The sequence below is a fragment of the Carassius gibelio genome, chromosome B7 (assembly GCF_023724105.1).
Source record: "Carassius gibelio isolate Cgi1373 ecotype wild population from Czech Republic chromosome B7, carGib1.2-hapl.c, whole genome shotgun sequence".
NCBI classification, from domain to species: Eukaryota; Metazoa; Chordata; class Actinopteri; order Cypriniformes; family Cyprinidae; genus Carassius; species Carassius gibelio.
Window position 1 is genome coordinate 19613801 of NC_068402.1, and position 23582 is coordinate 19637382.

General features: G+C 39.4%; 1 protein-coding gene across 3 annotated transcripts in view; it reads left to right on the plus strand.

The window, feature by feature from the left end:
• LOC127962745 (VPS10 domain-containing receptor SorCS2-like) overlaps window positions 1–23582 on the plus strand; it is a 164237-nt gene that overhangs the window by 16638 nt on the left and 124017 nt on the right. The gene's annotated exons all lie outside the window — the stretch shown is intronic.

The following is a 23582-nucleotide window of genomic DNA, read 5'->3' on the forward strand; positions in this document are numbered from 1 at the left end:
TAACTATCTGATCATGGAAAGATCAAGATTTATATATGACTTTTATGGGGCCAAGTATAGGTGGAATATGTGTAGTGATCCAATTAATCATAAATTGTCCAAATGTAGAAACATGGTATTCATAGAATGTTTTATGTGTGTGTGTGCGCGTGTTTATGGGTGAAATATTTCTGGTTAAGCATGTTTTAGTTAAATTAGGGTCACTTGGTTTATTTAAGGGCCAATAACACACTTCATTACTGTCATTTGAGCTTTAATTACTCACTGCCCATAGTGGGGCCATACCATCAGGTGTGTGGAGCTAATTAACAGACTGTAATTAGTTAATTTAGAATGAAAACGGTGCACCTTGAAGTTACAGAGGAGCTCATCCAACCTCCACTGTTCCCCAGAACCTCCCATTCCCTAAAAAGCATTGCACTACCAATAAAGGAGAAATTCTGCTGGAAATTCCTGCGGAAATTACATTTGAAAATATACTAAAACAGAAAACTGTTATTTCATTTGCAGATCATTTTAATGTTTTAATGCCAGTTTAAGCTTGAATATGTGGCCGTGCCCTGTGGCTTAGTGTGTGTTTAGTGCTAAAGGTAATAGACAGGTACTCTAATGAGAGAGTTGCAGAGGAGTAAACTTCACCTTCACACATAGAGATTGTTAAAAAGTCCTGCTGATAATCTACTGCTGAAATCTGCTGCAAAAAGACATTCTCTCTCTAGCTATCTTCTCATTTGATGGGGGATTAAAACACACACACACACACACACACACACATGTGGGACATGTGGCATCTGGCTATGGTAGATAAGGCCACTGTTGATTAGTGCTATGAATGTCATCTTTGACAGAGAGCACTGAGAAGAGGGTCATAGAGAGACACGGTGACTCTGCAGTCTGACTCTAGCAATCTCTTTTTCCCTCTAAATAACCCTAAATAATATGTTACCTGCACTGGCAAAATGAGTCGAAATGGGCACGGACTAATTTTGAGCTACATGTGAAATAAAGTTAAAAAAATGAGCTCATTACACATTCGTCTATCAATCCCAATGCTACAAATAGCAATGAAATATCTAAAATGATCTTTATTTGTATGTTTTGTGAGAGTGAAGTACCTTTCCTGTCATCCGAAGTGTACGCATAAATGCGCTTAAGTGCACATTCCCAATATATAACACATATACAGCGAATTACAGTATTTAAGTGTTCAAGCAAACATAACATTCTTAAGTGAACGTTTGGGGAAATGTTGGGGAAACAATGTTTGTCTAACAATAAAAGCAAAGAGAGACTCACTCGCTGCTTTTAATTGAACTGCTTTTGTAGTTTTAATAATCACTTTATTTGTAATGAACATACTAAAGTGATATTTATATTTGATTATTTGTTTTTCTTACTTGAGTGCTTTTGTTAAGATGTAAAGTGAAAAAAGTAATGCATTTGTTTTACGTTTTTTTTTTTTTGCAGCTGTTCTTATTTATAATAACAATGATAAAATATAATACAGCTATATTGTGATTTTTTTTCCCATGTGTTACTATTACACAGACAGATATAAAACAGAGAACAATACAGTGAAGAGAACATTGTCTGCACCCCTCCCCCCTTATCCCCACGTTTAACCCCACTGAATTAAGTGAATTCAGACCAAAACTAAAACACGAGCGGCAACCTCGCGCTCTCTCTCGTGAGCCAATAAGGAAGTGACAAAAACTGCCATTCATCAGTTTAGATGGAGCTCATGTAAATCAGTGTGTAATTGGGTATTGGGTTTCTGAATGAGAAAATGTCAGCAAAACGACCAAAAATACATTCATTTTGTAATCGTAAATTCTGGAACTTCAGTCCCTTGTTCATCAGCACTGCATTATTTTTGTTTTATATTCTTATATATATATATATATATAAACTCTGCTATGCCGTTGTTGCTGATGTACAGTAAAATAGAGGAATTGATGATTTTAAAATGAAATTCACCATAAGGCACTTATGTGTGTTCTCTTTTATTAGAATTAAGAACATTGTACAAGACAACTGCTTTATTCAGATTAAAATAAAAGCAAATATCTTTCTTCAGTCTACATTTAAAAAGACACATCCTTGTAATCCTTGGGCCTGTTCTTCATAAATCACTAATTACATCCTAGATTAAATATCACATCCAAGATGATATCCGCACGCTGATCAGGATCTGGCTAATTCGGTTTTTCAAACAAAGCTGTTGTTGATGATTATATGACTGGAAACAGCCAAATGTACAAAAATACATAAATGTTATAATAGATAAATTAAATGTGCACTTTTTTTTTTTTACATGATTCCCAATTATTTATATTCATGATTTCTAATATTTGTACTGGCTTTTCATTTTTATTTCAATGTAGCAATTCATTTGACTTTATATTTGAACAGATTTGTTACGTGACATAATTAAAGTTTCTTAAGAGTCAAGATCATTTTATCTGCATCTCCTGCGCTTCATCAAGCCACTACCATAATATCTGTCATCACTCAAATTTATACACAACTCTACATTATCTGTACAGCATGTCTGTAAGACTCCAATACAATTATGAAGTAATTATTTTATGACAAATATTTCAGTGTGTAAAACTTTCTGTTTATAATATTATAGACTACACAATAATATTAGCCTATATTATATTTAAATGATTTAAAAATATATATTATTCTTTTTTAACTGTTGTTCCTGTATCAGTGGGATACTCTTGTTACAAAGAAAGTGTGGCTAGGACAGACTTTATTTATCAGTTCTGCTTAAAAAGATGCGAGCTAATACTTCTTAAGAAACAAACAGAACGGTTCGTTTGAGCATGTTGATCATCACCACAACAGCTTCACTTAAGAATACGATTGTCGACTGCTTGCATGGCTGTGTTAAACAAATACCATTTACATAATACATATTTTGACCTCAATCCCCTAAATGTTAAGAAATTGCTCATTGTAGAAAAATCATTAGATCACTAATTCACTCCTGTAAATGAGCTTTACAACAGTTGTAGCCTTTTCCCTTCTTTTCAAAAATGTCAATTCACACCACAGAACAAATAAATAATGAAACTTTCGGGTGACTTACCTCTGCACGTGACACTGGACTGGAGGAATGTAGCCGCCAGAAGAACAACAAGAAGACAATACTGACGCATAACTGATATCAAGAGGATGAAGTCCTAGAAACTGTAAAAGTGGAAGGGGTGAGTGCGTTTTGTTCGAGCGGCAACCTCGTGCTCTCTCTCGTGAAACCAATAAGGAAGTGACTAAAACTGCAATTCATCGACTGGCCTCTTGAGGCTGGCTGCAGAAGAGAGTCAGTCCCATAGACTCCCCATGTTAAAATGCCAAACTTTACAGCAGAAAAAAACATGTTTACAGCCTGGTTCAAAAAATTATTTTGGTCTATATTGCTAATTTTGCCCTTCATGACAACTGTGAGGGGGGTGATTTTTTTTTTTTTAAACTCATCCGTTTAAATTATATTAAGACTTAAAGTTCTGCATAATTAGGGGCGTGGCTACTTGAGTGACAGGTGGATTGCCGCTGCTGACAAAGCCGTCGCGCTAGGTGGGCATGGCTTCAGCAATCAGCTCCCGCCTTTTTGCCCCTTTTCGATTATCTGGGAGAGTTGTGCGGTGACGCGCTGCCAAGATGGCGACAGCCCGCTCTGCACACTTTGAGCTTCAAAAGCGCTATTACACTTCCAGTGTAGCAAAACATCTTCTAGCAACAAGGGAGGAAAATGCAATAACACCTGCTTGTTGTTTCGAAAGAGTAGATAAAAAAACACAGACACACCTAAGATATCAACCATATGACGTGGAGAAGAAAATCAAAAAAGGAAGCCCATTATGAGGCCAATTTAGGCCAACTGAAAAATGTATGAACATGGTCAGCTGGAGAAAGGGAACATCTGATACAAGAGTCATCTGTTTCTGGGAACCATTTTTGAAGTCTAGCTTTTATATCGTGATTATTATCATAGTAAATATTATTAAGAGCAGAACTGGAGGAAATGATGCAATCTTGCTAGGTGAATTTGCTTTGTAACCTTCAGAAAACTTTACTCAATCTTTCTCAAAACAAACTTTGCTCACTCTATTGACTTTAAATGGTCAATTTTTTTTGTCAGATTATAAACAAATCATACATAATTTTTAAAGGAACACTCCACAATTTTTGAAGATAGGCCCATTTTCCAACTCCCCTAGAGTTAAACAGTTTAGTTTTACAATCTTCAAATCAATTCAGCCGATCTCCAGGTCTGGTGGTAGCACATTTAGCTTAGCTTATAATTGAATCTGATTAGACCGTTAGACTCTCGCTCAAAAATGACCAAAGAGTTTCTACATTTTTCCTATTTAAAACTTGACTCTTCTGTAGTTACATCGTGTACTAAGACCAACGGAAAATTAAAAGTTGAGATTTTCTAGGCTGATATGGCTAGTAACTATACTCTCATTCTGGCGTAATAATCAAGGAACTTGACTTGCTGCTGGAGTCCCTAGGTAACTTCCAACGGCAGCCTATTTTTAGGTGCTGCATAATATAACTGTTCCTTGAAAACGGTAAAACTCAACTGTTTAACTCTAGGGGAGTTGAAAAATGAGCCGTTTTCAAAAATAGTGGAGTGTTCCTTTAATTTAGGATGTGAAAATAAAAATAAAAATGTTTTTTGCCTGTATAAGTCACATATTTGGCATGATTGTTCACATTGAATATATTTGGCATGTCATTTGACATTGTGTCACCTGAGATTCTCATTTAAAGGTCTTCAGTTGCGTTCATTATCTTGCTTGGAAACAGCTAAAGATGATGCTTTAGTGTTAAAAACAGCAGCAACGTCTAGAAATGTGAATTGCTTTAGCAGTATACAGCTATGTTTACTGTGCCAGTGAAGCTCTCTAATCTGAGCGAGCGAGGACGAGAGACAGCATGTGTTATTACCTGTGTCAGTCGCAGCTCTCAGCAGTGTTGATCAACAGCAGTATTTAGAGTATTTGACTTTGAGCCTTACATAAAATTTAGTATGTTTTTACATTTTTAAGGTATTTTTGACTGGACAGATCCCTATTTATTGTAACACTATTTAGCTACTCAAATTGATTTCCATATAGAGGTTACAAATAACATCAGAAATAATGTTGAACAGCTTCATAGCTGTTTTTATTTTTTAATAGCCCATTGGAACCAAGTGTTAAACAATCCTGTGATGTGAGTTTTATAATCTGCCTAGAATTTTTTATTTGATATTTTTTTTAATTATTTGAAACTACAATTATGCTCCTACAGCTCTCTTGGTAATATATTTAAATTGAATGATATGATGCATACAATACTAATAAAAATGAATTTAAATTCAATTTTAAATAATCAGCATTATTAATAGCATGTAAATTGCAAATCTTTCAAGTTCATTTATTGGACAAGCCATCACCAATTTAAAAATGCAAGCTATTTTCTTGAACTTGTTTCCTTGCAAACTACCTTTCTTCTAGAAAGCCTTGGTAAAGAGCAGTGAAATCTCCCAGTGAAATCTCCCTGTGAGTTCTGATTCAGTTCCATTTAGCTCACATACACTTCTCTCTGTTAATTTCTCACAATGTGTCAGCTTAATTTTCATTCCAATTCAAAACTAGAGTTTTTTACATTCTGTATTGAACAAGTCCATTATTGCTGATATGAATCTCGTGTTGCAAACAGCTAAAAGCATATATTTACAGAACCAATGTTAAAGAAAAAATCTGGATGAACTGGTTGACTCAACAGTTTTAAATGGCACAGTTTTGGTGTGCCAATTCTACCCCATCGTTGATTTTTGAAGATCATGTACTACAGTTGAAAAAACTTCTCTTCTGCTGCCAACTGATTTGATAAAGTCATCATTTTCATCTTTAGTCAGCTTTGTTGACCCATGACTATTGTTATTTTGTTTTGTTTACTGAGTTGTAATCCATCTGCTCCATTATTGAGTAACAGATGGACCACAGCTCAATAAATCTCAGTGTTATAGAACTGCATGGGTTAAATGCAGAGCATGAATTCTGAGTATGGGTCACCATACTTGGCTGAATGTCACATCACTTTTTTTCCACTTTTTATATAATATATGTTCTATGAGCAGGCATTTTTATAGAGGAAGCATTAATTCAGAAATTGACTATGACTATTTCGCAGTTTAATCTGCAGACTCCTTTCTTTCGAAAAACCCTTGAGGAATAATGTGTTGTGTTATATAGGCCTATAGCTTATAAAATTTTGTTATGCTTGATTCAACATTGAAATATATTTTCCAAACTTGCAGCCAATAATGTAAGTAGCTTGTGTCCAACTATAATCAGTTATTGAAATAAGATCATTCTTCTTTTCAGAACCTTAAATTTCTCTTTAGAGCAGTTTAGAAATACAGGCTGCGCTTTAGCATTCAGAATTCCATGCTTTCACTATAACATCCCTCCCACACTCTGGTTTCCTTTTCTAAAACTATCTCCCATTTTCCAAAGCTATCTTACTCTGACAATCATAGTACCACCTTTTTTTAAGGTGGCCATTGGCTTGCTGGTAAATAGAGAAATAATGTCTCCCTGTTGTTGTTTTTTTATCATTTGTTTTTATATGGAAGAATAATTTCAACTCCTAGAACTTTCTAAAAACAGTAAAATTGTCACAGGTGTTTGCAGGAATACAGATGAAGACCGCAATGAATAAAATCCATAACACAGGCAAACAGTCAGGAGCAAAACACCTGTCATCGTGAATGACACCGTGAATGAACAAAACACCCAAAACAAAATAATGAATCAAACACAGCTGAAACAAAACAAACTAATCGCATTTACCATGGAGGCTAGTGGTAGGAAAATGAACAAAGGAGAACAGGAACTAATGATTTACAAACTGAAAGTCCTTGGTAACTAAGCTGAACTGAACATAACTGGGACAATTGTGAAGTATTATTGCAATTTAAAATGATTGATTTAATTAAAATTAGTGATATGATATGTAAAACATACAGTACAGACAGATGCATTCATATTCAGTTTATTCATTGTATATGCATGTTTGACAACAGACGACGAGAGAGAGAGAGAGAGAGAGAGAGAGAGAGACAGGAAAACTGTTATTTAAATCTGCACTTTGATTGACAGTCTGTCATGAGCCGTAGTTGTCCTGTCCTGTGTGCTGTATGTGTGTGTTGTGTGTGTAACTAATCCAGTGGTTCTTAACCTTTTCTACTACAAGGCTCCTCTCCAAATCAATACTGCAAGCCCCCCCCCCCCCCCCCCCCCGCACCCCCCACCCCAAACCTTTTCTATCAACAAAAATCTTTGTATTCTAGTGTTATTACTTTTCAGTTCCATGTAATTATTTATAAATAAAACAAATTCAAAATAGATTTAAACATTAAGTGTTGAACAATCTTTGTAAAAATTTCATTGCAGATATCCTTTACAACTTAAAATTACTTAAAAGTATGTAAAGCTTAGTTCCCTTTCGAAGGGAACTTCGACAATACGTCAACGACGCTATGGGGAACGCCTCAGGTGTGACAGGTGTCTGAAATCAAATATCAACTCACAGCAATCATGCTGACCGGTGACAGCCGTGAATCATCAGCTTGAATGATGAGCGTGCAACCTGGATATAAAAAGGGCGCCTTGAAACCATGACAATATCCTTTTCGTCTTCAGGGACTGTTTTGTCTGATTTAAATGTCTGCTTACAGCGAAAATGAAACGCACATCTAAGGCAAGTCCTAAAAATTTCGTGAAATGTGCTGACCCGTGCCCAGGATATTTGTCGCCGGGTGACACTCACGAGATGTGTGTGTACTGTTTGGGTGAAGAGCACGCACAGGATGCTCTTGAGGGAGCGTCCTGTGCAAATTGTGAGCGTTTTCCTATGAGAACGCTCCGCTCTCGTCTGGCTCTCTTCTCGAGGGAAGAGAGTTCAGCGTCTGGTCCTCGCGGATCGGGTCCCGCTCGTGCCGAGGCAGAGCGGCGACGCGCTTCATGGGGCTCCCAGATGGAGCTCGCTGACAGTCTCGAGGGGGGCGTTAACCTCTCGGACGCGTCATCGGCTGACGAGAGTGAGCTGCAGGGGGATGACGGAGACTTTTCTCCTACTAATACTGCAGCGAGTGCTCTTCAGGCCGGGCAAGAGATGGCTGAGGAGGATGATTTAGATCCTCAACCTCGTCAGCCATCCTGCCCCGTGTACGCAGAGTTGGTGGAAGTTATGGAGCGCGCCACTGACAAACTTCAGTTGCCATGGCGGCGCGCTCAGGGAGAGATCGTTCGCGGTCGTTTGGATGATCGGTTTCTCCCTGAACATAGACCACCAGCTCAGCAGAGCCTTCCATTCCTTCCTGATCTCCATTCAGAGATCGAGAGGGCATGGAAGAAACCATACTCTGCCCGTATTCATCGACATCAGCGGGGTAACTTCGCTGATGTTGAGGGGATCGGTGAGTACGGTTATGTGTCGATGCCGCCCGTTGACGAGACGTTTGCGAACTATCTCGTTTCTGGGCGGGTGTCGACACTAAAAGCTCCGACTCTGCCATCCAAGCCCCTTAAAACCACGGCTCGCTTGAATGGCAGAGCGTACACGGCAGCAGGTCAGGCTGGTGCTGCCCTTCATACCATGGCAGTGCTCCAAGCCTACCAAGCTGACCTGCTGCAGGATCTCGACCAGGGGGCAGGGCTGTCCCCTGAGGCGGTCGCTGAGTTGCGCCGGACCACAGATTTGTCCCTCCGGGCCACTAAACAGACTGCTGCCACGATCGGCCGATCGATGGCGGCGATGGTGGCCACAGAGAGGCATCTGTGGCTCAACTTGGCTGATATCGGGGAGAAAGAAAAGTCCCTTCTCCTTGATTCACCAGTTTCGCCTGCTAAACTTTTTGGCACCTCCGTTGAGGCGGTGGTTGGGAAGTTTAGGGAGGCGAAGGCACGCTCGGCTGCATTTAAGACCTGTATACCGCTGAGATCCGGGCCCCAGCCCAGGCAGGCGGGAGGACCTGGTCCGTCTTGGTCTGAGGACCGTAGGCAGGACCAGAGGTCTAGTGTCGCCTCTCGTGCCCCCCCTCCATGGAGGAGTAGGACACAGAGGAGGCGAGCCTCCCGCAAAAAGAGGGACTTAAGGGAGGTCATTCAGCACAAGCGCTGCAACGCTCAGCGGAAGTAGGGTCTGATCTCCCTGGAGGGCTTTTTCTACCAGCCCTCTCCCTCTTCTTGACTCCCCAGGCGTTTACGTTACACCAGCCCTGGGGATGGGCCTTATGATGAGAACTATGTTCTGAGGGGCCGCCGTAGCAACTGGTTGATGTGAGCGCCTCTTTTAGGCATGTAAAAGTGGTGGACCCCAGATTCATTGAGAGCTCTCTGGCGAGTCTTCACTCCGCACGCCACAGGTGAACTTTTGGTTTGTAAAATTCTGTGTGTATAACTAACACTGATTGTATTTCTCTACAGACCCTGTTCCCTGTATAGACCTAGGGGGTCATTCTTAGAGGAGCAATTAAAGTATGGACTTTAGGGCCCTGAAGCCTCCCCCAGTTGGTGGCTAGAACGAATTAGGAAGAAGCTCAAAGAAGATTTGGCTTCTGTGCTGAGTATGTGATGGCCTTCCTGTCATAACATTTTATATGCGTGGTGGGCCACCGCTCATTTCTGTTTAGCCTCAGGGCTATTAGCCACCCAGAGGGTAGAGTAGTTGGTCTTCCTAAAAAAAAAAAAAAAACTTTTTTGCTTTAGGTTTAGACTGACGCTGGCGCTTCAGATAGATCTTCAGATAGATGTCCTGCCTATCGGTTTGTGACATTGGTATCCTGAGTACTCGCTCCCCTGAGCTCTGTTGGGTTTCAGTAGGTTGAGTGTTTTCACGGCCTCTCAATCAAGTAGGCTGTGGCTCCTCCGAGCCCTCAGGTAGATCTATGCTTGTAGGTCGGCCCTCATCCGGGCCGCCTCTGTAGCTGGCCTAGGCTATGCTAGGGATGTTGGAGGCGTGTTGCTAAGTATAGCTGCCACATTCATTATGTGTTAGGCTTCCTCCCCTTGATTTCAGCCTCCTCCCTTAAATGGGAGTTGTTGGCCAAGGCCCGCCCCTTTCTCTGCATTCAGGGGTGATAGAGTAATGCAGGGTGGTAGCTGAGGTAGGATCAGTCTGGCAGGGTTAGGCCATCTTTCGCTCTGCAAAGTGAGAGTTTGTCAGACCCTGCCGAACAGAGATGTTTTTGGGCCTCTAGAGCTGGCTCCACTCAGCCCGTTGAGCTAATCGCTCGACGGATGGGTTGAAGTGGGTTGGCTTGCAATTTAGCCCCCCCCCCGCTCCCCTAGGCTGGGCGCAGGACAAATCCCTGTCACCCTTTGGAGCCACTTGCAGGCCTGCTCCCTGTCTAACATTGCAGGGGCATATGGTTGTTACTCCCCCGCTAACTCAGGGTAGTTTTGAGTAGTCCATTCTCAGCTCTGTATGTATCTACCTCACACCACGATGGCTCTGGTTGAGCAGGGAGTTCTAAACTACATTCCATTCCGGTTTTTGAACTCCGCTCCCTTTGAAGCCAGAGCATTGCCATGGGCTGATGCCTATGCATTTAGTAGGTAGGCCCCTAATGGGGCCTCCACTAGGCAGAATGGCGTATGTTGTATTCCCCTGCTATAAGGGTATTGCTATTTGCTGAGTACACTGCCTCTGGCAATGTGATTAGGTACCAGGATGCTGTAGCAACAGATTTCTGCCGCGAAGGCTGCAGTTGGGTAGTAGGCCCCAGCAGGCCTCCTTGACGGAATAGCCCCCAATAGGGCTCCTAGGCCAGCTCACCTTCGATGGTTGGCCCTGGTAGTTCGGGCAGAAGGCTCACTGCTGATTAGTAGGCCTTAACAGGCCTCCTCTGAGGTGGGTCGCAACATTGTGGAACATACACTTGGACAAAACTATAGGAAAAGTTTTTAATAGTATGGTTCCAGCAGTGTTCGGTAAAGTAGCAGAATAGACTCGCTATCAGCTAGCAGGCTCGCCCAGGCCTCCCTGTTAGGCGAGTCCCCAGCAGCAGTTACATCCAGCTGATTAGACTGTTTCAGGTAGTAGGCCTCTTCAGGCCTCCCTGAAGGTGGGCTCCCACATTTTGTGGTGGTCAGGTAGTAGGCTTTACTAGGCCTTCCTGAGGGTTTAATCCCACATACTGTGGTTACTAGGTGGCAGGCCCCACAGGCCTCCCTGGAGTTGAATTCCCGCTTCTTTGAACTGTCAGGCAGTAGGCCTCATAAGGCCTCCCTGAAGGCAAAGCCCCAAAGACAGTCAACTGGACTGCCAGTCTGGCTCACTATCAGCTATGGTTTTCAGGTAGTAGGCCTCTCCAGGCCTCCCTGAAAGTAAGCTTTCCTGCACTGTGTTTATCAGGTAGTAGGCCTCACTAGGCCTCCCTGAAGTTGAGCTCCCACATACTGTGGTTGTCAGGTAGTAGGCCTCACCAGGCCTCCCTGGAGTTAAGTTCCAAATGACTTTCAGTTTCCACATAAGGTGGTTATCTGGTAACAGGTAGTAGGCCTATCTAGGCCTCTCTGTAGGTGAACTCCCACATATTGTGGTTATCAGATAGCAGGCTTCACCAGGCCTCTCTGAAGGTGAGCTCCCACATACTGTGCTTGTCAGGTAGTAGGCTTCTCCAGGTCTCCCTGGGAGTAGTTTCACGGTGATGCTGGGTTTCGTAAGCTAGTGGCCACTTACTTTCAGTTTAGCAGTCCTTATCAGGCAGCTACTGGAGGTGAGTTTGCGCCCTGGCTCGGCTCAAGTTTTTATTCTCTGCTACGGGTTCCCTCCTGGAACCTTTTTATCCTGCTACAGCCTGGTTGCCTACCAGGTAGATCTTATGCTCCCCTCACTGAGGGTCAATGTGAGTATGTGGTCTCCTGAGTCTGGTCCGTCGGTCGTAGGCCTCTCATGAGGCCTCCCAGTTAGATCAGTCCTAAGGCCCTCACAGGCCTCCTCAGTGTTTGTAAAACACAAACACTGGGTAGATCCGTGGATTGAGTAGAGAAACTCCCCTCGCTGGCAAGGGTTGTAAAGCACTACGCTGAGTCATACTCTCCAGGATATCCCGTCTCTGAGATCCGGGCCGAGTGGTTCACTGCCTGCTCCGCAGTTCCTCGGGCTGGATGCCTTCCTAAAGGCAAGTGTCCAGAGGCTCTGTCTTCGGACAGACAGGAAGTGGCCAGTCTGTAGTGTCTTATGTAGTGACACCAGGTCAGGCCTGCCTGGTGGCTTTTCAGGTGGTACATTCCCCTGAATAGTGACTGGCTGGGGTTCCCTCGGGTTCCCTAGCCACATTCCCTAGAAGGGACCTCTTCTAAGAAGTTGAAGTTGTGGTCCTAGGCCCTTGAGCAGGCCCAGGTAGACCTTTCACTAAACTATGTTTATGGAGGTTTTCTGTGGTATCATATAGCTTGGGCTATGACCGTAGGGAGTGCTGTCACTGACAGCCCTGTGTGACCTGAGGGTGAGTGGTTCTAGCGTTCTTTGAATGCTGGTTCTGACAGTTGTCACTGCCATTGGGCATGCACTCCCTTTAGCATGGCGGTGTGGGTATTTCGTTCCCCATAGCGTCGTTGACGTATTGTCGAAGTTCCCTTCGAAAGGGAACGTCTCAGGTTACAAATGTAACCTTGGTTCCCTGAGAACAGGGAACGAGACAATACGTCTCCCAGCCATGCCTCAGGGTCTGCCTGCCAAACAGTCCCTTCAGACGAAAGGATATTGTCATGGTTTCAAGGCGCCCTTTTTATATCCAGGTCGCACGCTCATCATTCAAGCTGATGATTCACGGCTGTCGCCGGTCAGCATGATTGCTGTGAGTTGATATTTGATTTCAGACACCTGTCACACCTGAGGCGTTCCCCATAGCGTCGTTGACGTATTGTCTCGTTCCCTGTTCTCAGGGAACCAAGGTTACATTTGTAACCTGAGACGTTTTACAATAACTTAAAAATAAGCAAAAGTCAACCTCCCATACTAAACCACAGGGAGATACCAAAGGACCGCATATGAACTACTATACAGATCCATTCAAAATTACTAAACACACCAAAATAAAAATACAAATGAAAAATGTAAATAACTGAATGTGTCACAACAAGCGATGGTGGAGCATCTGAATTGTTTTAAAATGGAACACATTAGTCTAGGGCTGTTTGATTAATGGAAATTGGCATAAAATCACAATTTAAGTGTGCACAATTTCTAAATTGCTTTATAGCATGATTTTCTGTGCCCCCGACCTCCCCCAGTATGCAATCCAAACCAATCAGAATGCAGCGCATCTAAATGGAGCGAGAAAACAGAACAGACAGGGCATTAAGACGTAACGCCAGGTTCATACACCTCGTCTGTGGTGCATATGTGGTGTGTTTGGTGTGTTTTTCAGTGCCAATGTTAACAGATCAGAGCGTTCACACACTGCAGACGGTTGCAGTTCAGCAGTGCGCTCCAGGAGCAGTGTGTCTGCAGCAGTAATCCAGCGATAATTTCCACACGGAGTCTATTTCTGCTGTGCTGCACACGCTGAATTAAAGTGACAGCGAATTGTTTGTGGTAAAAATTAACATGGCTTGAAACAGAAATGTTGTAATTACACAATAAATGCATATAAATAAAGTCTTCTGTATCACAGCCAACACATGGCTTTTTGGCTAGATTCCAAACAAGGAAAAGTGCACTTTTAGATAAACAAGGCAATAATAGATGGCACTCGTGGAGGTAAGAAAACAAACTTTTTATTTATAGAGTTAAAACTTGAATATGTCTATGAAAGATTGTATTTCTGTACTGTGATAGAAGAGAATCACAATGCTGAAAAATAATTTTTTTAGAAACAACGTTTAGATTTGAAATCAAAATAATGGATAAATGTTGTGTTTGTGGTTAACTGCCGCGGATCAGGAGGGAACTGCAAACCCGTCCTGTGCGAAAGCGAAATGAGTCCATGCTGCTTCAGCACCGCATACACACATACCAGACAGCAATGCCAGAACCTGGCACAACAAATCTATTTCAACACCTGAGCAACTGCTACAGAGAGCTCTATGAGCAATGCATGGCAAATAAATCCCTGGACACATGATTGTTTTTTGTTTTTTGCCACATGTCTGTTCTAGAGACATTTTTTACACTTTTACTTAGTTGTTATTTTCCCTTATTTCTGTTCTAGATACATATTACAGCTTTTTGTTAAAGCTCTAATTGGTTTTGTTTTGGAAATATGTTTAGAATTCACACTGAATTCATTTATGGCTGTAAAGCATGTCTCTGTGTGTTTAAAATCATGATTAAAATTGAATTCGCAAAATTGATCAAATAAATCATGTTGATCCATATCACACAGCTCTGTATTAATCATAAAATTAGTGAATTGAATATACGTTGCACATTGATGTACACCCCACCCCCACAAGTTAAGAATGACTGGACTAATCTTATCTGTCAATAGTTGCTCATTAATTTTACCCATAAACTGTGCCTTCCACAAGCCAACATACACGTCTGGCCTGTCATGATGAAGAGTGTGTAAATGATGTGTGTGTCTCAGATTTTGACTGTTTTCACTTTAATGAGCACACATGAAGTTGACCTTCAAAAGAGCTTCTCACACACAGACACACAGAAAACATTTACGGAGTACTGACACATTTTACTTGATGCAAGCTTTACTGATCTTAGCTCTCAATGTCTCCCAGAGGGAGACTAATGACTGTTTGAATGTATTATATCTGTATTTTTGAAAGCATAAAATCTCAGATAATACATATAGCAAAAGGGAATGTAACAATCCTTTATAAAAAAAAGGTTTTGTCACTCCCCTATCTAAACATATTTTTCAACATTTGAACATTTGGGCCTATATATAGTAAATAGTGCCTCATTCTCGGAGACATGCTGATAGAGAATATAGTGTTGTGCCAAAGAATTCAGTTCAGTTATTGCACAAAATGCCTGAATTAGATTTGATTATTTTAAGTGACTCAGATGTAAAGGCTTCAGATGAATCTGGTGAATTGAGAGTACAAGCATTCAGTGCTTATTAGCAAGATACAACAGTCAGAAATTATTGAAAACAATGCATTCCTGACTCCACAAAAAATAAAATATGCAGAAACTCACAATTTTTTTTTCTGCAGATTTATTATTAAATATGTATATAGTCTTTTATAATGCGTAGATCTACACTTTTAACAAATTTTAATGATTTTAATTAGTGAGTAGGCAGATGAGTGTCTTGGAGTATTTCATCTTCTTAATTATATATCTTTGTATATTTAAAATATATATAATTACTAATTAGCTTGAATTTAATTTCATATTTTGCAAAGGTAATTTATTTTTTTCATTTTATTTAGTTTTAAAACGACTTTCATCATATTCATGTTTTATTTTATTTATCTGTATATCTGAACTAACAGAAAATAATTGTATATACAGTAGTTTTAGTTAATAATCATTAATAACCATTGAATGAATAAGGATGATGTCATTGCGTAAAGACAGTTACAGTATAAAACAGCAGGTTCTTTGCTCATGTTATTGACAGCCCACCTCAGACTTTATAATTACTACAGGGAAACCCCCAGCACTTTTCTGTCTCACACCCGAAGCCCCCATGTGCCCCCTTTAACAGACACTAATGAGGAGATCATTAATTAAGGCCAAAACGAGCATCTCTGAGCTTTTGCACCACGAGGAAATCAATTAAGGGCTACACACTTGCTTAATTAGGCTGTCAGGAGCAGGGATAGAGACACCCACTACACAGGCCTCTGGAGGTAATAAACAGGGGGTCTTCTTCTAGTCTACATGTGCATGTGGTGAGGGTGAGAGGATGACTGTGTCACTCCTATTTAAGGCCCATCTTTGTGAAGAGATTAAGCTCTAACAGTCCTGACCCGCTGCTGTTGATGAAATCTCACCGTCTTCTAGTAAGAATTGAAGAAGGTGATCAATTAATTAGCTGCCTGAAGCATTTCGCAGTTATACCCTGTCACATATTTTGATTGCAAATCAACTTGAAGCTCCTGAAAAAGGAATAGTGGACCCAGGGCTGAATTATTATTAATACTTTTTTAAATGGAATGTTCACGGATGTATCTTAGGAGTTTGAGTAACTTTACCTGTGCTATAAAGTTGTTATTGTCATTCATTCATTTAGCTGACACTTTTATCCAAAGCGACTTACAATTGCTATATATGTCAGAGGTCACACGCCTCTGGAGCAACTAGGGGTTAAGTGTCTTGCTCAGGGACACATTGGTGTCTTACAGTGGATTCGAACCCAGGTCTCTCACACCAAAGGCATGTGTCTTATCCACTGAGCCAACACCACCCCACATTCCTCCTCTATTTTGGCCAGTCAGAGGTGGAGTGTGAATCAATGCTTATGACAGGACCTGCTACTGCAGCCAACACATTGTATATTGCTGTGATCAATTTTAATATGTCATACTGTCCTCCACTGGGGCCCTCTCTCAGTGTGTGGGCTGTGGTTAAAGCTCATATAAGCCTGTGTTTTAGTGTGACCCTGTTCACACCACCTAAAGCATTAATCAGCTGAACTGGGATGCAATTCATTGTAATGCTAATAATATATCACTTTGGGCTCCATATTTTGGCCCTTTTTGTGTGTAGATTAGATTTTCTGTATTGATCTGGAGCACTCAGACTTTGTTGCAGGGTCTAGAGACTAGAGCTAGACTTCAGAAAGCATTTGCTGAATGCTGAATGTCTGCTGCTATGGGTGAAATCTATCTATCTATCTATCTATCTATCTATCTATCTATCTATCTCTCTATCTATCTATCTATCTATCTATCTATCTATCTATCTATCTATCTATCTATCTATCTATCTATCTATCTATCTATCTATCTATCTGTCTGTCTGTCTGTCTGTCTGTCTGTCTGTCTGTTTATCTGTCTGTCTCTGTCTATCAAATTTGGTGGGGTTGTGAACACCACAAAAATGAATGGAAAATAACATGGTTCATTACAGGTCCTATCTTTGTGGAAAATGCATTTTATTTGTAACGCTGAAAATCTTTATCTTGTGTTTGTCTTTGTATTCATTTAAACAAATCCTGAATACTGAAGCTGTGAATAATTTGTAGCGTTCATGTGTTAATTACTGCTTTATTAATAGTTGTATTATGTAAATTGATTCTTGTTTTTTTAGAAATGCTGAAATCCTTAGATTCCAACAGCTTTCATGCAGAGACCAGAGAGAATGTACATTATTGTGATGTCAGCAGTTATGAATATAAGGGTCACATTAGGTTAACTGTCCAGTGACCTCTGACCTCCCTGACAGGGAAAGATTAGTGCAGATATGCAGTTGTTTTCACCATCACCTCCTTTGTGTCTCATTCCACCTCCTCTTAAAATACGCTCCTCTATTCCCTCTGCTTGGTCGGAACTTTTTTTATTTTTTTTTATTACAGTTTCTCCTGCTGCACAGCACTAAAATGCACCTATTGATGGCTTTCAGAAGATCTTCAATTATATATTTGTTCTTTTTGTAAAAGACAATGCAGGTTCTTTTTTAATCAATTATGCATGTGACGGTATGCATTCACAATCTTGATGAAGCTGGTTATGAATTATGCACGCTCATCTAATTAAACCACTCTCTCGTTTCATCTTTCCTAGCTCACTTAATCTTGGTTTATTCCAATCTCTTGACATCTTTTTTACTCCTTATTATCCTAAAGTCTTATCTTTTCCACAGTGAGGGAGTGGCTGAGTCTTTTGTTTATTATTGTTAGGTACCTTGCATGGGCTGTTTTGTTTTGAAATTAATTAAAGAATATAATTGTTGAGCTTAATGCAAGCCTAGTCACAGTCTTATTTAACAGGAACATAAGCAGAAAGAAAGTCCCTAGAGAAATGAGCTTCTTGACAGTCATAATTACATTCATACATTTTTTAGTAAGCTTAAAGGATGTCAAAAAATAGCAGGTACACTAGGTGAATGACAGAGTGCCCATAGCAGAGTTTTGTGGAAGTGCTTTGAAAGTGTAGATCAGACAAAATACGTGAATTTGTGTGTCAGAGACTTTATTCTCTCCATTATTGGAAAAATGAACAACACGCTTCTTCATGTCTCCTTTAAAGCAAGTCAACATGCCTCTGATTACTAGGAAGATTTCAAGTGTTTTTTTTTTTTTTTTTTGTGTGATTACACCTGCACACATTTTTTTAGGCACTTCATCTGGGTGTAGCTAACAGCTCTTATGATTTCTCTTTTTCTCTCCCACCTACAGTAATCAATAGTAACAGCTGCAGATTCTGTCTGGCACAAAAGGCTAAGTGCAGCAAGTGAGGGTCACTCTCTCTCACACTTTCTCTCTGTAAATATGTCATTTATTTATATCTTTCTGTCTATCTGTTTCTCTGGATTCTCCTCTCTTTGAAAATCATTATTTCATTTTTTATCTGCCATTCCACCTTTTCATTTCTTATTTGATTAAACTATTTTCATGCATTCCTTGCACTCTTTTATACTTTCATTTACATTTGTCCTCATTCAACATTGCTTTTAAACCAATTTGATTCCCTGTGTCTCCTATTTTACCTCAGTTTCTGAAGTTCTCCGCCTATGTGTATTGTATATGATCCTTTTTATATATCCATTTGGTTTTCTTTTCATGTGTGTAGCATTTCATTATACTGTAGGATACTGAATGTTTAGTGCTAGTAGATGCTTGTGTTTTAGTTATTCTACTGATTTATTCCTTCCTTATTTTAGTTACTTTTCATTTTAATGTTGCATAAAGAAAGCTTGCCATATATAAAGAGTAGCAGGTAACACTTTAGAGTCGGGAACACATTTACTATTAACTACAACTTTCCCCTCAATAAACTTCTAATTTGCTGCTTATTAATAGTTAGAAAGATAGTTGTTAAGTTTAGGTATGGGGTAGGTTTAAGGGATCTAAAATGTGGTCATGCAGAATAAGGCATTAATATGTGGTTTATAAATATGAATAAACAATATGCTAGAAATATGAATGCTATCAAGCAACTAGTTAATGGTAAGAATAGGTCCTTAAAATAAAAAAAGTCAATTCAGCTATAAAGCAGCTCTAGACAATAAGGTCATCATTCAACTCAAGTCAGTTCTCATTAATGAAATAGATTTTTTCATATGAGCTATAAATATCTGTAAGTCATTATTACTCAAACATAGAGGTATGTAAGCAGAACTCTCAGTCTCCAGTTGCATTCTTATTGTGTACCCGATGTTTCCTTCTCTCTCTATATCACACATACACACAAATAGTTTCCTCTTGTTTATGATCCACACAATGGGCTAGTTGCATATCTCCGCCATCTTGGATTTCCGGTCTTGCGAGTGTGTGCGTAGATATTTCCGGTTGTGCTTAAAGTCAGTGCAGAAAACTGGAGAAGTCCAAATATTACCCTTTTATATGTTTACAGGATTTATAATATCACTTCATATGCAAATAAGATATACACTGCTATTATCACTGTGTTAACTGAGCCAGTGGATTTGAAACTTGTGTATGTTTGGGTCTGGTAAATGAATTAAATACACTAATGTTCACTACTGTTCACGAAATGAAAGTTGAACTCATGGCGTGTATACACAGCTATATAATGTATTTTATCTTACCAAATATGTAAATGTACAAATTACTTATTTCTCGAAAATGTTTGCATTATTATTATTTTTATATTAAATATTTACCTCGTGAGACGTGGTCTGCGATATATCTTAAGAAATATCTATTTCTCAATTGTACACATACATCAGTCTGTTTCATTTTCACAACATATTTTATTATTTTACACAGTAAAAAATACGTGACTAATTTTAATATTTTTAATCTGATAATGCAAAACAATAACAATATACATAGACAGATAATGATTTATGCTACAGATCTTTCACAAAACAAATAAAAACACACATGAATGCAAACAGCGATCTTTTATTTAATGCAAACATACCATAATTATATTACGTTTAATTGTACAGTTAGTTATAAATTATGTTATCAAAAAGTTAATAAAACATGCTTTATCAGAAATCTCTGTGAGTCGTTTGACAGTCAGAAACATGTATCTTACATAACAGAACAAAACCAGCTCTTCGAAAATGAAAAGTATTGCATATTTGAGAGGTTTGTGTTTGAAAGAAGAAATCCCTGTGGTCCTGACCTGACGCTGATCCGCATAATCAACAGAATAATAAAGCAATCTCCGCGTTGTATCTTGATGAATTTCCACACAGAGGTACGCAAAATATAGGGAGGATGTTTCCCCATGTTTCTAATATACAACTATCGGCTGTTAAATTTGAAAATCATTAATTATATACAAATAGCCAAGATCCGTGTGCAAGTTTCCATTACAGTCAATGCGAGCGTCGCAAGACCGGAAATAAGTACGCACACACTCGCGTCGCTGAAGCTCACCGGCGCCATCTTGTGCACCTAGCCCATAGGACCTTTTATCAATGCAGCAGCATGTGTCGACAAAACTCTTGTTCCTTCAGCTCACCTACAGCTGTTGACCTCTATTATAAGGATTCTCACACTGGAAGTGCAGGATTGGGTGATGTCCTATTGTGTAACAGATTGGTTGGAGTCAGTGAAAGATCTAATTTTCACTTTATGGCATCTGTATAGAAATGCTGATAAATATTGACTGTAGTCTTTGTCTCCTGTGCCGGAAGCTGCTCTGAGATAGTGGTCTAAATCGGGTTTGCATGGCTCACTTCAATATTATTAAAAGATTATTCTTCAGATTCTTACATTTCTGAGGTCTGCCACAAAATGAGTAAACCTCTCAGGGAACAACTGTAATAAAGAGAAAACCTGCTGTAGATCAAAGCTGAATGTCCCCTGAAAAACATGGTCCACGTATGAAATACGATCTATGTAAAGTAATCCACCCAACGTTTTAAAGGGCTTGTGTAGCTGGAGAGCCAGATGGAGGGAATCCAATAAAGAATATGGACCTCCTCTGTAAATCATTAATAATGTGGAAACTATCACATTTACAGACCAACAACAGTCCCAGAGGACATGATAACTCCCATGCACAGAGTTAACCAAAATGATTAGGCACTACTTCATAAGTGGCACATTTGTGACATGCTCTTTCTACTTGCACAAATCATTTACATGTTTACAAAAGATATTTACACGAGAGATTAGTGGACACAGCTTTCTAAGACATCAAATATTTAATCCATACAAAGGTCCAATTAAAAATATATATTTTTTTGTTTTGTATAGTTTTTTGGCTCATTGTATCCACAATTTTTTAGTACCAAGAATTTCCATTTCAGTGCTTCACTAAATGACCCTTCGTTGAGAGTTTAATTGACAGGCGATCTGACCAATCATAATGCCAAATCTGCCATTTTGTCCAACAAACAACCAGGCAGCAGAGTAGGTTAACTTGAACTTAAAAAATATTGTGTATTGACGTTTTTTCGCAATTAAAACAGTTTTCGTGTGCCACTTGATGTGAGGCACAATAGCAATGTGTCACAACACATTAAAGAGCCACAAAATGGTATTTATTTAAATATCCTACCATAAATATATCAAAACTTAGTTTTTGATTAGTAATATGCATTGCTAAGAATTCATTTGGACAAATTTAAAGGCAATTTTCTCAATATTTAGATTTTTTTTGTACCCTCAGATTCCAGAATTTCAAATAGTTGTATATCGGCCAAATATTGTCAGATCCTAACAAATCATACATCAATGGAAAGCTTGTTTATTCTGTGTTCAAGATTGAGATACATCTCAATTTTGAAAAATTTACACTTAAAATTGTTTTTGTGGTCCAGGGTCACATACAGTATTAATGTGCAAAATGTCTATGTTTTTTGGCAACTGTTATTTTGTCTATAAACCATATTACTTGGCGGAAAAATAGGTTTTCCAGTCATTGTTATTAATAAATGCAACTATTTATTCAAAACTGCTGTCTTATCATATGGCTGTATAAAAGTATAATCACGATCATGTGTTATGGATATGGGTGTTATGGTTTAGGAGACTCTCTTGGCCCATGGTAACATCACTGTGACTTATTTCCACAGTCTACATCTGTTAATCAGATGCAGAATAAAGCCATTGTTTAGTCTGTTGGAACAGTGTAGATTATTAAATTGTGTCTCACCGCTAGACACTTCAGGGAAAAAGCACAATAGTGATTTGTTCCAATTTAATACTACTTCTCGCCAGCCTTCAATTTCATCACTTACCTAGATTTATGGATTACATTTTTATCATGGGTATTTATTTATTTTTGGTTTTGTTGTAATTCCTTGTGCACCCGTAATTTAACATTTTGATGACAATTATCCGGTTTAATGTGAACATGCAGATCCTACAGTATATATAGAGAAAGAGTCATATTTAAAGATGGGCTGCTGTAGTTCTGTGAGCGTATCTGGCTGATTTATTAAGCTCTGACATAGACTGTATACAGTAATGCACAATATATACAACACACATAGTCCACTGAATGCTACTGGTTTGGACGTCCTCCCATTATGACTCTCTCGGAGGCCATTTCTCTCAATAAAAGCCCTGTAATAATGTCTTCTCTCCCCCGGTGTCATATAACAGATTATGATTGTGTTGACGTGAATTGCCATGGGAACCTTTCGCCTCACTGACCCAAGATCAATCATCATTATCGGTGGAAAGTTAACACTGGCTAAGAAACACAATATAGAGCCTCCTAGTTATGTAACCTGCAGACCATTTCATGTGATTTTGTTTTGTTTTCTGTACTGATGGAATAAAGGTTATAGTCTTCAAAGTATTCCTCAGTTTATTATGCTGCGTCATTAAAAGGAAAATATGTGAGTTCATCCTCAAACAAGCCACAAATCTGGGCACTTTCCATGAAAGCAATTGCATTTGGCACTGAATATTTAAAAAACCAGCCATTAATCATATTTCTGTGTAAACCTGGTACCTTTGGTGTTTGCCATCAGTCCTCTTTAGAAGATGGAGAGAGTACTTGAGGTTGCCATTTCAGCGAGATGATTGTCAGAAAGGTTTAGTGAAAGAATAAACGAGAGGCTCTCTTTCATGATAAACACTGTGTAGTTTTAGATGTAAACATCCAGCCTGTGAGATACAGGCAGTGTTTGTGTGATACTCTCTCATTGTGGTCTTGTCTCGTGTCATTAAAGTTCACTGATTAAGGCAATGTGTTCAGCTTTTTCAAATGAGAGTCATTATGTAAGGCCTCTGCCTGTTTTTCTGCCCTCTTTCTCATTTGTTCACTTGCTCATTCATTTACTCACTCACTAGGCTGGAGTTTCTCTTTTTTCTTTATCTGTCACTCTCTCTCTGTCTCTCTTGTGCCCTTTTACTAATGTGTTCTCTCTCACAACACTGACGTTTGCAACATAACTTTCAAGAGTTTGTTGCAGATCAGTGGAGGGAAATAAATGAAGAAACTGTGAAGTTTTATTAATTTTGTACAGTTGCTGCACATTTGTCCTCTGTGTCAAGT